The sequence below is a fragment of the Leptonychotes weddellii genome, chromosome 1, assembly GCF_054177405.1.
Source record: "Leptonychotes weddellii isolate Sample4059 chromosome 1, ASM5417740v2, whole genome shotgun sequence".
Classification (NCBI taxonomy): domain Eukaryota; kingdom Metazoa; phylum Chordata; class Mammalia; order Carnivora; family Phocidae; genus Leptonychotes; species Leptonychotes weddellii.
The window spans coordinates 54803107-54812697 of NC_138369.1; the positions used below are offsets into that span (position 1 = coordinate 54803107).

Below are 9591 nucleotides of genomic sequence, written 5' to 3' on the forward strand. Positions count from 1 at the left end.
AGAGAAGGCATAGTAAAAAAAAAAAAAAAAAATAAGCACTGGGTGGCCAGAGCAAAATCCTTACCAATTAGTAGTGTCTATAAACAAATCTCTTAGTCTAATAAAAACATCAGCTGCTATTTATGGTTTTTACAATGTTTGGAGCACCATTCTAAGTACATCCATATCAATTTACTTAGTACTTAGTACTCACAACAATCAATAAGACATTCTTTTGTGCCTCTACCATATGCAATTGGCCCACTTGTATTCAGTGCACTTGGCCAGCACCCACCTCCCACAAATGCCGGCTTTGGTGGCTCTCTGCTTTCCTGCCTCCCAGGTTTCCTCTGAAGCCTTAGAGCCACTCAGCCCGCATGCAGACACAGAGCAGTCCTCAACCAATGGGGGACAGGGGTCAGTGGATAAATACCTCAGCTTTCCTCCCTTTGGAGGGATCATTTTGAGATGCATTCTATGGAGTCCCCTGCACAATTCCCAGAACAATTGAGTTTTCGTTGTCCTCCAGGGAAACTAGCTTAGAGATGCATCTTTCATTACCTTTTCTTCTCTTACTATTTCATTGCTCACTGCTTTCTGTGATTACCTTCCAAATTAACTGTATCCAAATCCATGTCTCAGGCACTGTTTGTGGAGAACCCAGACTAACCCAAACAAATTGTTCTGCACTTTAACAGATATAAAAAGGAGCTTATAAACATTTAAGAACTTGATCAAAATCATCTACAGAAATTATTAGAATCCAGATTGGCCCCTAATCTTCCAGCATTAAACATTACTAAATCTCTCAGAATCAAGGGTCTCATGATTTAATTTTTACAGACAAATAAAATATTTATAGACCCCACTGTGAGATTCTATGATTCCAAATTATTATTTCTTATGCATAAAAAAAGGAAAATATATTTCCTTGATAAGAAATTAAGACCTAGAACACTAAATATTCTGGGACAGAAAAGCTCTTATTTCCCTACTCTTCTCAAAATAAGTTATCAAAGGAATATTCTCATATTAATCTGAATGTTTTACTGCAATAGATAATGCATTGAAAGACCCTGATTTTAGGATTTGTAAAAGGTTTTCTTGCAATCTCCAACTCTTGGTTAAGATCCTTCCTCCTGGATTTACAGGGACTTAGATGACAATTATAGCCTGCACTTATATGCAATTTCATTGTTTAAAGTGCTTGCACACATGTTATTTCCCTTCACTGTTACAACAACATTATGAGGTACATGAAATCATTTTACAGATGAGGAAACTTAATGGCAGTGATTGAATCTTGCCCACACTAATGTACTTGGCATATAGCAGAACCAGGTAATGAATCCACATCTTCTTATAACCCAAGGCAGGGCTTTGTCTCCTGTAGCATTGATTATTATGTCTCCTATTAGCATTGATCCTGAAGACTTTGATTATGGCCAATGCTGAGGAAAACAGTAAGGAATAAACTCTCTGGGTGGGCCATATGGAAAGGAGATGGTTTAAGTGAGTTTATAAATAGCTACTTCCTATGAATTGGAGTCTTTTATTCTCTGCATTTCCAAAGTCCATGTAGATGCATGAAGAAATTGGGTTCTAATAGAAGTTACAGAAAAGAAACATAGTTGTTGCATTACCAAGTACTCACGTTTTAGACCCTGACAGGAATAGGCAATTATTCAACTCGACTGGAAATGCCTACCCCTTGTAGTTCTTTAGTCTCGCCTCACCCTCAGTTTGTTAATCTTTAAAGTGATACTGATAATGTTGTTTCAAATAAGTATAAATATGAACTTAACTTGAAACCATAAAACAGAGTCAAATCATAAATGGCTGTGGTCACCTTTTGCTAATTTCTAGCTTCTGGTTCTCAACATACATGAAAAGGAGAAAACAAGAATCTGTGTATGATTACTTCACATTGGTCCTTTCTTAAAAGTCAGTGAAATCATTTTTAAATTAGTTTTTTTCAGTCTTTTATATCTGCATGACATTTTCATGTGATATTAACAAGCCAACAATACCTACTCTGATCTATAATACCCCAAGTTCTGTTCTAATCTGTCTTCTTTTTTTTTCTCTACAAGTTATTGATACCTTTTAAAACATTTATTTAGGTAAAATACACAAAACATAATATTGTCATCTCAACTATTTATAAATTTATAGTTCAGTGCAGTTAAATACATTCACATTATTGTGTAACCATCACCACAGTCCATCTCCATAAACCCTTTCATTCGGCAAAATCAATACTTTATACCTATTAGACAATAGCTCTTCTTCTCCCCTCTCATCAGTCCCTGACAAGCACCATTCTACTTTCTGTCTCTGAATTTGACTACTCCAAATACCTCATATAAGTGAAATCATGCAGTATTTATCTTTTTGTGACTGACTTATTTCACTTAGCATTATGTCCTCTAGGTTCATCCCACATTGAAGCATGTATCAAAGTTTCCTCCCTTTCTTTTAGAGCTAAATAATATTCTACTGTATGTATAAACCACATTTTGTGTATCCATTTATCCATTGATGATCCTTGGATTGCTTCAACCTCATGGCTATTGTCACTGCTCTGAACTTGGTTGTATAAATATCTCTTCTAGATCCTCCTTTCAGGTTTTTGGATATAGAAGTAGAATTGCTGGATCATTTAGTAGATCTATTTTAATTTTTTGAGAAAACTCCATGCTATTTTCCAGAAAAGAGGTTGCACCTTTTTTCATTCCTACTGACAGTACACAGGAGGCATGAGGTGCCTGCTCATTATAGTTTTGATTTGCAATTACCTAATAATTACTAATGTCAAGTATCTTCACAGGCTTGTTGGCCATTTGTATATCATTTTTGGAGAAATCTCTATACATTTCCTTTGCCCATTTTTAAAAATATGGAACATTTCATGTGTTTGCATGTTGTCTTTGCACCAGAGCATGTTAATCTCTGTATCTTTCTAATTTTAGTATATGTGCTGCCAAAGCAAGCGCCTAAGTTGTTGATTCTTAATTTGAAATTTCAGTGTTTCATTAACACATTTTCCTCTTCCCAACAAACCACCATCCCTCTCTATGCACCTACACTCAACAATTTTTTCCATAAAAAAATATAAAAGAAGATTTGCATATATTCTTAAACTTATTTCTTTTTATGTGCAAGTTATTACCTCTTTCCGTTGATTGATTACTGATAGTCTTTGAGTTTTGTTTTGCTTTGTTTTGTACTTTTTCATGTCCCTAGGTTTAGGGAAGTAGAAAATTTAAAGGTCTGACTTAATGATGCCACGTTAAACAGCCTGATCAAGGTAGAGATGAAAAGGAGTAATATTTCAACCTTGCATCTAAAGGGGATATTAATCTTGCTCTTTTTTAAAATTTTTAATCAGAAGTTCCTAATTTTCTCACCATTGATGTAAAGATCATTTATGCTTGCAGCACAACCAACATAAATCACTAACACAAAAAAGAATAGTAAGCAATCTTTAATCAATATCATTTCCTTCTATGAGACACAGTGGAAATGAAAGAATACAATTTGTCATTGATCAGGAGTCTTGCAAACATTTAGCCAGGGCCCCATATCTTCCCAGTACTTACTTTGCTCTAGCCATGCTGGCCTTCTTTATGTTTTTAAGACAAATCGAGGTCATTTCCTTCCCATGAACTATGCACATCTTGTTTCTTTTTTGCATTTCATCATTTCATTGAGGTTTTAGCTTAATGCCATCTCCTTGGAGAGGCCTCCTGACACCTAACCCAATGGTGCTGCTTCCTGGACAGTCACTTTCTATTGTTGCCTCCACTTTTTATTCACAGCACAAATGATTTTCTGGAATTATCTTATTAATTATTTATTGGTGTGCTGTTTATTTTCAGCCACCCTCCCTCATTATGATATATGTTCTATAATTGCAGAGGTCTGTGTCCTTGGTTCACTTCTAGATCCTCAGGGCCTGACACAGTGCCTGATTAATAGCATATGTTTAATAAATATGTGTTGAATGAATACCTGGTTACAATGTCAATTAGGGGTCATAAACTTTTTATGTAAAAGGCCAGATATTTTAGGCATTGTAGGGCATATGGTCTCTGTTACAACTGCTCAAATCTGCTACTATAAATCAAAAGCAGCCATTAAATAATACAAAAAAAAAAAGAATAAGCTTGACTGTGTTGCAGTAAAATTTTATTCACAGAAACAAGGCATGGGCTAGATTTGGCCTATGGATCATAGTGTACAGACTGCTAAACTAGATCACCTCTTGTCAATTTTGGTGTCAGGGCACACTTGGATGTTAATTAATTCATTTTCGCTAATTTTGGCTACTGTTTGAAAAAATGTTAATAATAATAAAAAACAAAGATAAAACTGGATTTACTTCAAAACTATAGGTAATAATTAAATAAAGATTAAGAGAATATTCCCGATTTTCTGTGGAATAGTATGATTCTTGTTCAATCAGCAGCTTCAGTGGGAAAGGGCAATTGATGTTAAAGATAACGTGTTGGTAGGAGGGAATATTTGAAATCCTTTAGTGTATAGCAGTGGTTCTCATATTTGAGTGTGCTTCCAAATCATCAGTGATTGCCCGACTACACCACAGAGTGACCAGTAACTCTGGGGTGGTGCCTGAGAATTTGTGTTTCTATCTAGTTCCAGGTGATGCTGATGCTGGTGGGGTAGAGGTCGGAAAGCGGAGAGGAGATGCATGTGAAGATGTGAGTGAGGTAATACAGGTGAGCAATGGTCTGTATGATGGTAGAGGCTGTGGAAATGATATGCAGGGCACAAATGAGAGGGAATTATCCAGGAGAGTAGCATACACAGGAGTTAACTTATGGAAAAGCTGAATTTATGGGAAAAAGATTAAATGGCCCTTGGGGGATGTATTGAACAAGAAGAGCATAAAGCCTCAGAAATAAACTGTCAGGCTAACTACATTTTCTTCTTTAACTGAAATACTAGACTCTAGTCATATAGCTGCATTTGATTAAGCATGACATTTGATGATATATTTCCTGATATTATATTGGATGAATTGAGCCACTCACTTTGACAATATATGGCATTAATACCTGGTTTTATGAATGTAGGCAAAGGATATTGACACAAGGGCAGAACAATGTGATGGAGGATGACTAATGGTGGCAGTGTCTTCCCCCAGCTACATCCCATTGACAGATATGTCAGGATGGATAAATTGATGTTTTTGACATAAAACTAGAGGAAATGTGTTAAATGAGAGAATGCTGGTGACATGATGGAGTAAAAAGTTAAATCTCATCTGATCAGGATATTTTTAAATAAACAAATCTAGCTCTTTTCCTAGAAGGAAGAGAGAAACAAAGAACAGATGGAGCTGAAAGATATCAATACTAAGATGAGATACACAAATTTAAGTGTTTATGTGATCTTATTAAGTATAAATGGACCAAACTTTCCAATTAAAGGAAGAGAGCTTCAGACTGGCTTAAAAAAAAAACTAAAATTAAAAGTTAAAAAAAGTCAAGACTGAACTATATGCTGTCTACATGATAACTTGAAAACAAGAGAATAGAAAAAAATATGGCATACACACTATAACAAAAAGAAAAAATACTAAGCAAAGTATACTTTAAGACAAGTTTTATTACCCAAAATAAGGTGGAACATTCTATCATGATAAAAAGGGAAGTTTATCAGGAAGATATACTGATGCTAAAGCCTCAGTATGCAAACAGCAAAAACTATCAGAATCAAAGGGAGAAATAGAAAAATCTACAATTAAACTTATTAATTTTCATTCCTCTCCTTCAGTCATTGGTAGGACAAAAGCAATTCAGTACATATATAGTGGACTCAACATAATCAGCTTGAATTAATTGACATTTAAAGAATCTTCTGAAAGATGAAAAGCTATAAACTTTTGCAGGAAAAGCAACAAATCCCTGAGTGGCTCTCCACATTTTTTATTTTCCAGGCATATCAGACATGGCTGTAGGGTTATATATCTTCTTTGGGACCTGTGCACCTTCTGTAGCCCACTTCTTACTGAGAGCTGTTTTAAGACTTGCCAAAATAATAACAGGATTTTCAGATGAGGTTAATGTTCTTTGGCAACTTAATTTCTTCAAAACCTTATTAATTTTCTTATTTTTTACTTCTAGTCAGTTTTATGTATGAGTAACCACACCAAAATTTATTTTTGAAAGAGATCTCAGATGGTCTTCATTTACTTGCTTTCCAGTTTCCTTATACAGCTCAACTTAATAGCAGCTACCTGAGGAGATGAGGCCTGAATACAGCACACCTCAAATCTGATCACTTTATTGAAGTAAAAATTCTCATAATGTCTTTGTCAAAACAAAACAACAACAAAAAACAACAACAAAAAAAAACAGCTTCTAAATGTTCAATTTCTAGTTCACTCCTGAACAATGTAATTGTGGAGGGAAGTTCCATATCCGAAATAATTATATTTTCTAACTATTGACAAAGGAGATAAGTTCTACTTAACAAGCACTTCATTTATCTGTTGCTATTAAATTATTTGCAAATAACAATTTCATTTAGTTACATAATTCTATGGCTTAGGAATGTGGGAAGGGCTCAGATGAGCAATTTTCCTGCTCCATGTGGTTTTAACAGAGTCCTTCAGTGCTGTTTAACTGGCAGGTGGGTTTGTCTGGAGCATCCAAGATGGCTTCACTTATATGGCTGTTGTCTGCAAGGCTGATCTTAACTAGAACCTCTCCCTATCAATGGAATCATAGGGTTCCTTTGTATTATCTCTCTATCAGAATAATGGAACATTTTCCAGGTGGCTCAGGTCTCCAAGAGAAAAAGACAGAAACTATCAGTCTTCTTAAAGGCTAGACTGGCATAGAATCACTTCTGCCATAATCAATGCAAAGGAAATATTCTTGTTGCCTATATTTTGCATAGGAGATAGTTTTGTAAAGGGGACATCTTGCCACATGTCCAAGCTTGCAGGCAGAATTAATCAGTTTAGCATATGCTCATGAAAGGGCTCAATGCTTTCTTTAGCAAGTCAGCATTCTCAGAAACAGAAACCAAATAGCAACCAGGCTTGAAAGCGTGAAATTCTGTTTTTCTGATCATTTAATTTCAAACAATAGAAAATATAAGAAATGTATTCAGACAATTACTCAAACAGCACTCTAAATTATACCTTATTTTGGAAATTGAGAAATGGAGCACAGCCATATATGAAACCCCACATGGGTGTAATCCAGGGGAAATGCTGTTCAGTTCAGGCATATGTTTAGCTTTTGTGCCTTTCCTTCAACAATACAGAGAATCTGGGAAGCTTTAAACACTAATATGATCTAATTGGGGCTATAAAATCTTAAGCCGTTTACCTTGTATCTGAAGTGTATCTACCACCCACCCTTTAACTTGCAACACCCTTAACTTGTTTCTTGTCTCAGCTCACTAAGCCTTCCTGATATATCCCCATCCTTCTTTTAAGAAGCTTATTATTATCATTATTATTACTTTGCTTTAGTAAGAGGTGGGAAAGAAGTCTTCATTATGTAAAATGTGATATATAAATTTGTGTGGAGTGCTTCTAAAAGTAGAATGTCTGCCAAGTTCTCTAGCAACGTTACCAGTGTATAATTAAGTACTCATTTAAACTATAGTTTATGTTTGTGTGAAGGGAAAGTGTGGAACTCAGAAATAGAAGTTGTTGTGGGGTGGGGTTTTTTCTGTATTTTTAAATTATATGTTAGATTCTGTTTTTGACAACTATGACTTTTAAAGTAACAAAGCTGGATTTTCAGTTCTAGCAATATGGTGGTCTTGGTGACCAGAGCAATCCTTGTGAAATACAGTACATAAAAAGTCCTGGATAAAATACAAGATGTAGTATGAAATAAGACAATCTATAGAGGCTAGAGATTGAGAAATAAAGGAAATTTAAAACAGTGCTGAATATTGACTATGGCACATTTTCCGGAGCATTGATCATCTCTGATGGCCTAGAGCTAAGTATTTAAGTCAGTCTTTCTGTGTTAACTGGAGATAAAGCCAGAGATCCATGCAATGCACGGGGGATTCATACAACACCTTGATAGTAAGTCTGCATTTATGAAAGCCAAAACCCATAGTAAACTGAAGAAAAAATAATATAGGAGGAGATGGACAGGATAGCTGTGTCTCATCCTTGATTTTGAATGGAGGGTATAGTAATATATAATAAAGTAAATATAATTAAATATGCATGTGCACACATACACAATTATTTTGAGGGTTGCTAAAAATAGAGACAAATTTAAATATCTGTGTAATGAAAACCTTCTCAAAGACAGAAGGTCATTCCACATTGGTTAAATGCCCCTAAGTGAAGAGAAAAGGAAATAAAAATACCCTGGAGAAACATAACTTAGAACTTAACACCCAGGAACCAAAGATGTTTTACAGATGAGGTTTCAGTAAGTGTGACTTCACAATAGCAACAATAGTAATAATAAATAAAAATATCTAATATACAAGAAACCAAGCCACTATGAATAGAGATTCTGGTGAGAGATTAAAAAAACAAAACAAAACAATGAGATCAGATATATTAAGACAGCAGCAGCAGATCTTGAATTTATCAGATAGAATATATTTAATTAAAACATATTGGTATGACTATTTAAAATTCCATTATATGTATGAAGAAGGAATAAATAACATCGAATTAACAGATGTATTTGTAAAAAAGAATAAATCTTCTAACAATTATATGTACATGGATATAGATAGAGATAAATGTATAGTTTTAATTTTTATTTTCATTTCAGTTTATATATATATAATATATATGTAACTGGGAAATGAACAATTTAGAGAGCATATTAGACAGAGTGAGAGAAATAGCCAAGTGCCGATATGTCTGATAATGCAGCAGATTACAGACATTAAAGACATGACAAAAATACAAAGAAAAATGTTAAATGATACTGATGAGTGAGGATCTAACTTTCAGACAAATGCAATTCTAAGGAGAAAACCTCAGTGGGAAGAAGAGTTAATATTTGGAAAAAAATAACTGAAGATTTTCCCAAATTTTGAAAGAAATAAATCATCAGACTCAAGATAACCAAAGAATCCCCTAAACTCATTTTAAAAAAATCAACTAAAATAAAACAATAAAAATACCTATACCATTATATCATAATTTAAATAACAATACCAAAGCAACAGAAACTATAAGTAACCAGACAGAAAAATAGATTATCATAAAACAATAAATAAAATGAAAGTTGACTTCTCAAAAACATTAAAAGAAGGCCCAAATCAGTCTGATAAACCATCAAAATATGGAAAGAAAAAAATTGCAAATCTGCATATATATTTAACCTTACATTGTGGTAAAATGTTGACATTTTAAAAAACTGAATATATTTTTGTATTTAAAGACACTCATTGATGAAATATCTAAAAATGTTTTCTGAGATGAAAGAAGGTTTGTTAAACAAAGGAGATAGTAAATATGTGAATAAATCTAAATAAATGTTTACAACAGCACTAAGTGTCTTTTAGTGTTAGAAAATAACAAGGTAAGGCGCACCCGGGTGGCTCAGTTGGTTAAGCAGCCAACTCGATTTCTCCTCAGGT

The 9591-nt window shown here is 34.2% G+C and overlaps 1 non-coding gene across 1 annotated transcript; it reads right to left on the minus strand.

Annotated features, from left to right (window-relative positions):
- Nucleotides 1-2872: 2872 nt before the first annotated feature.
- On the minus strand, nucleotides 2873-2975 carry LOC115939671 (U6 spliceosomal RNA). The gene has a single exon (XR_004074445.2). It is a non-coding gene; the product is annotated as a U6 spliceosomal RNA (small nuclear RNA).
- Nucleotides 2976-9591: the final 6616 nt, after the last annotated feature.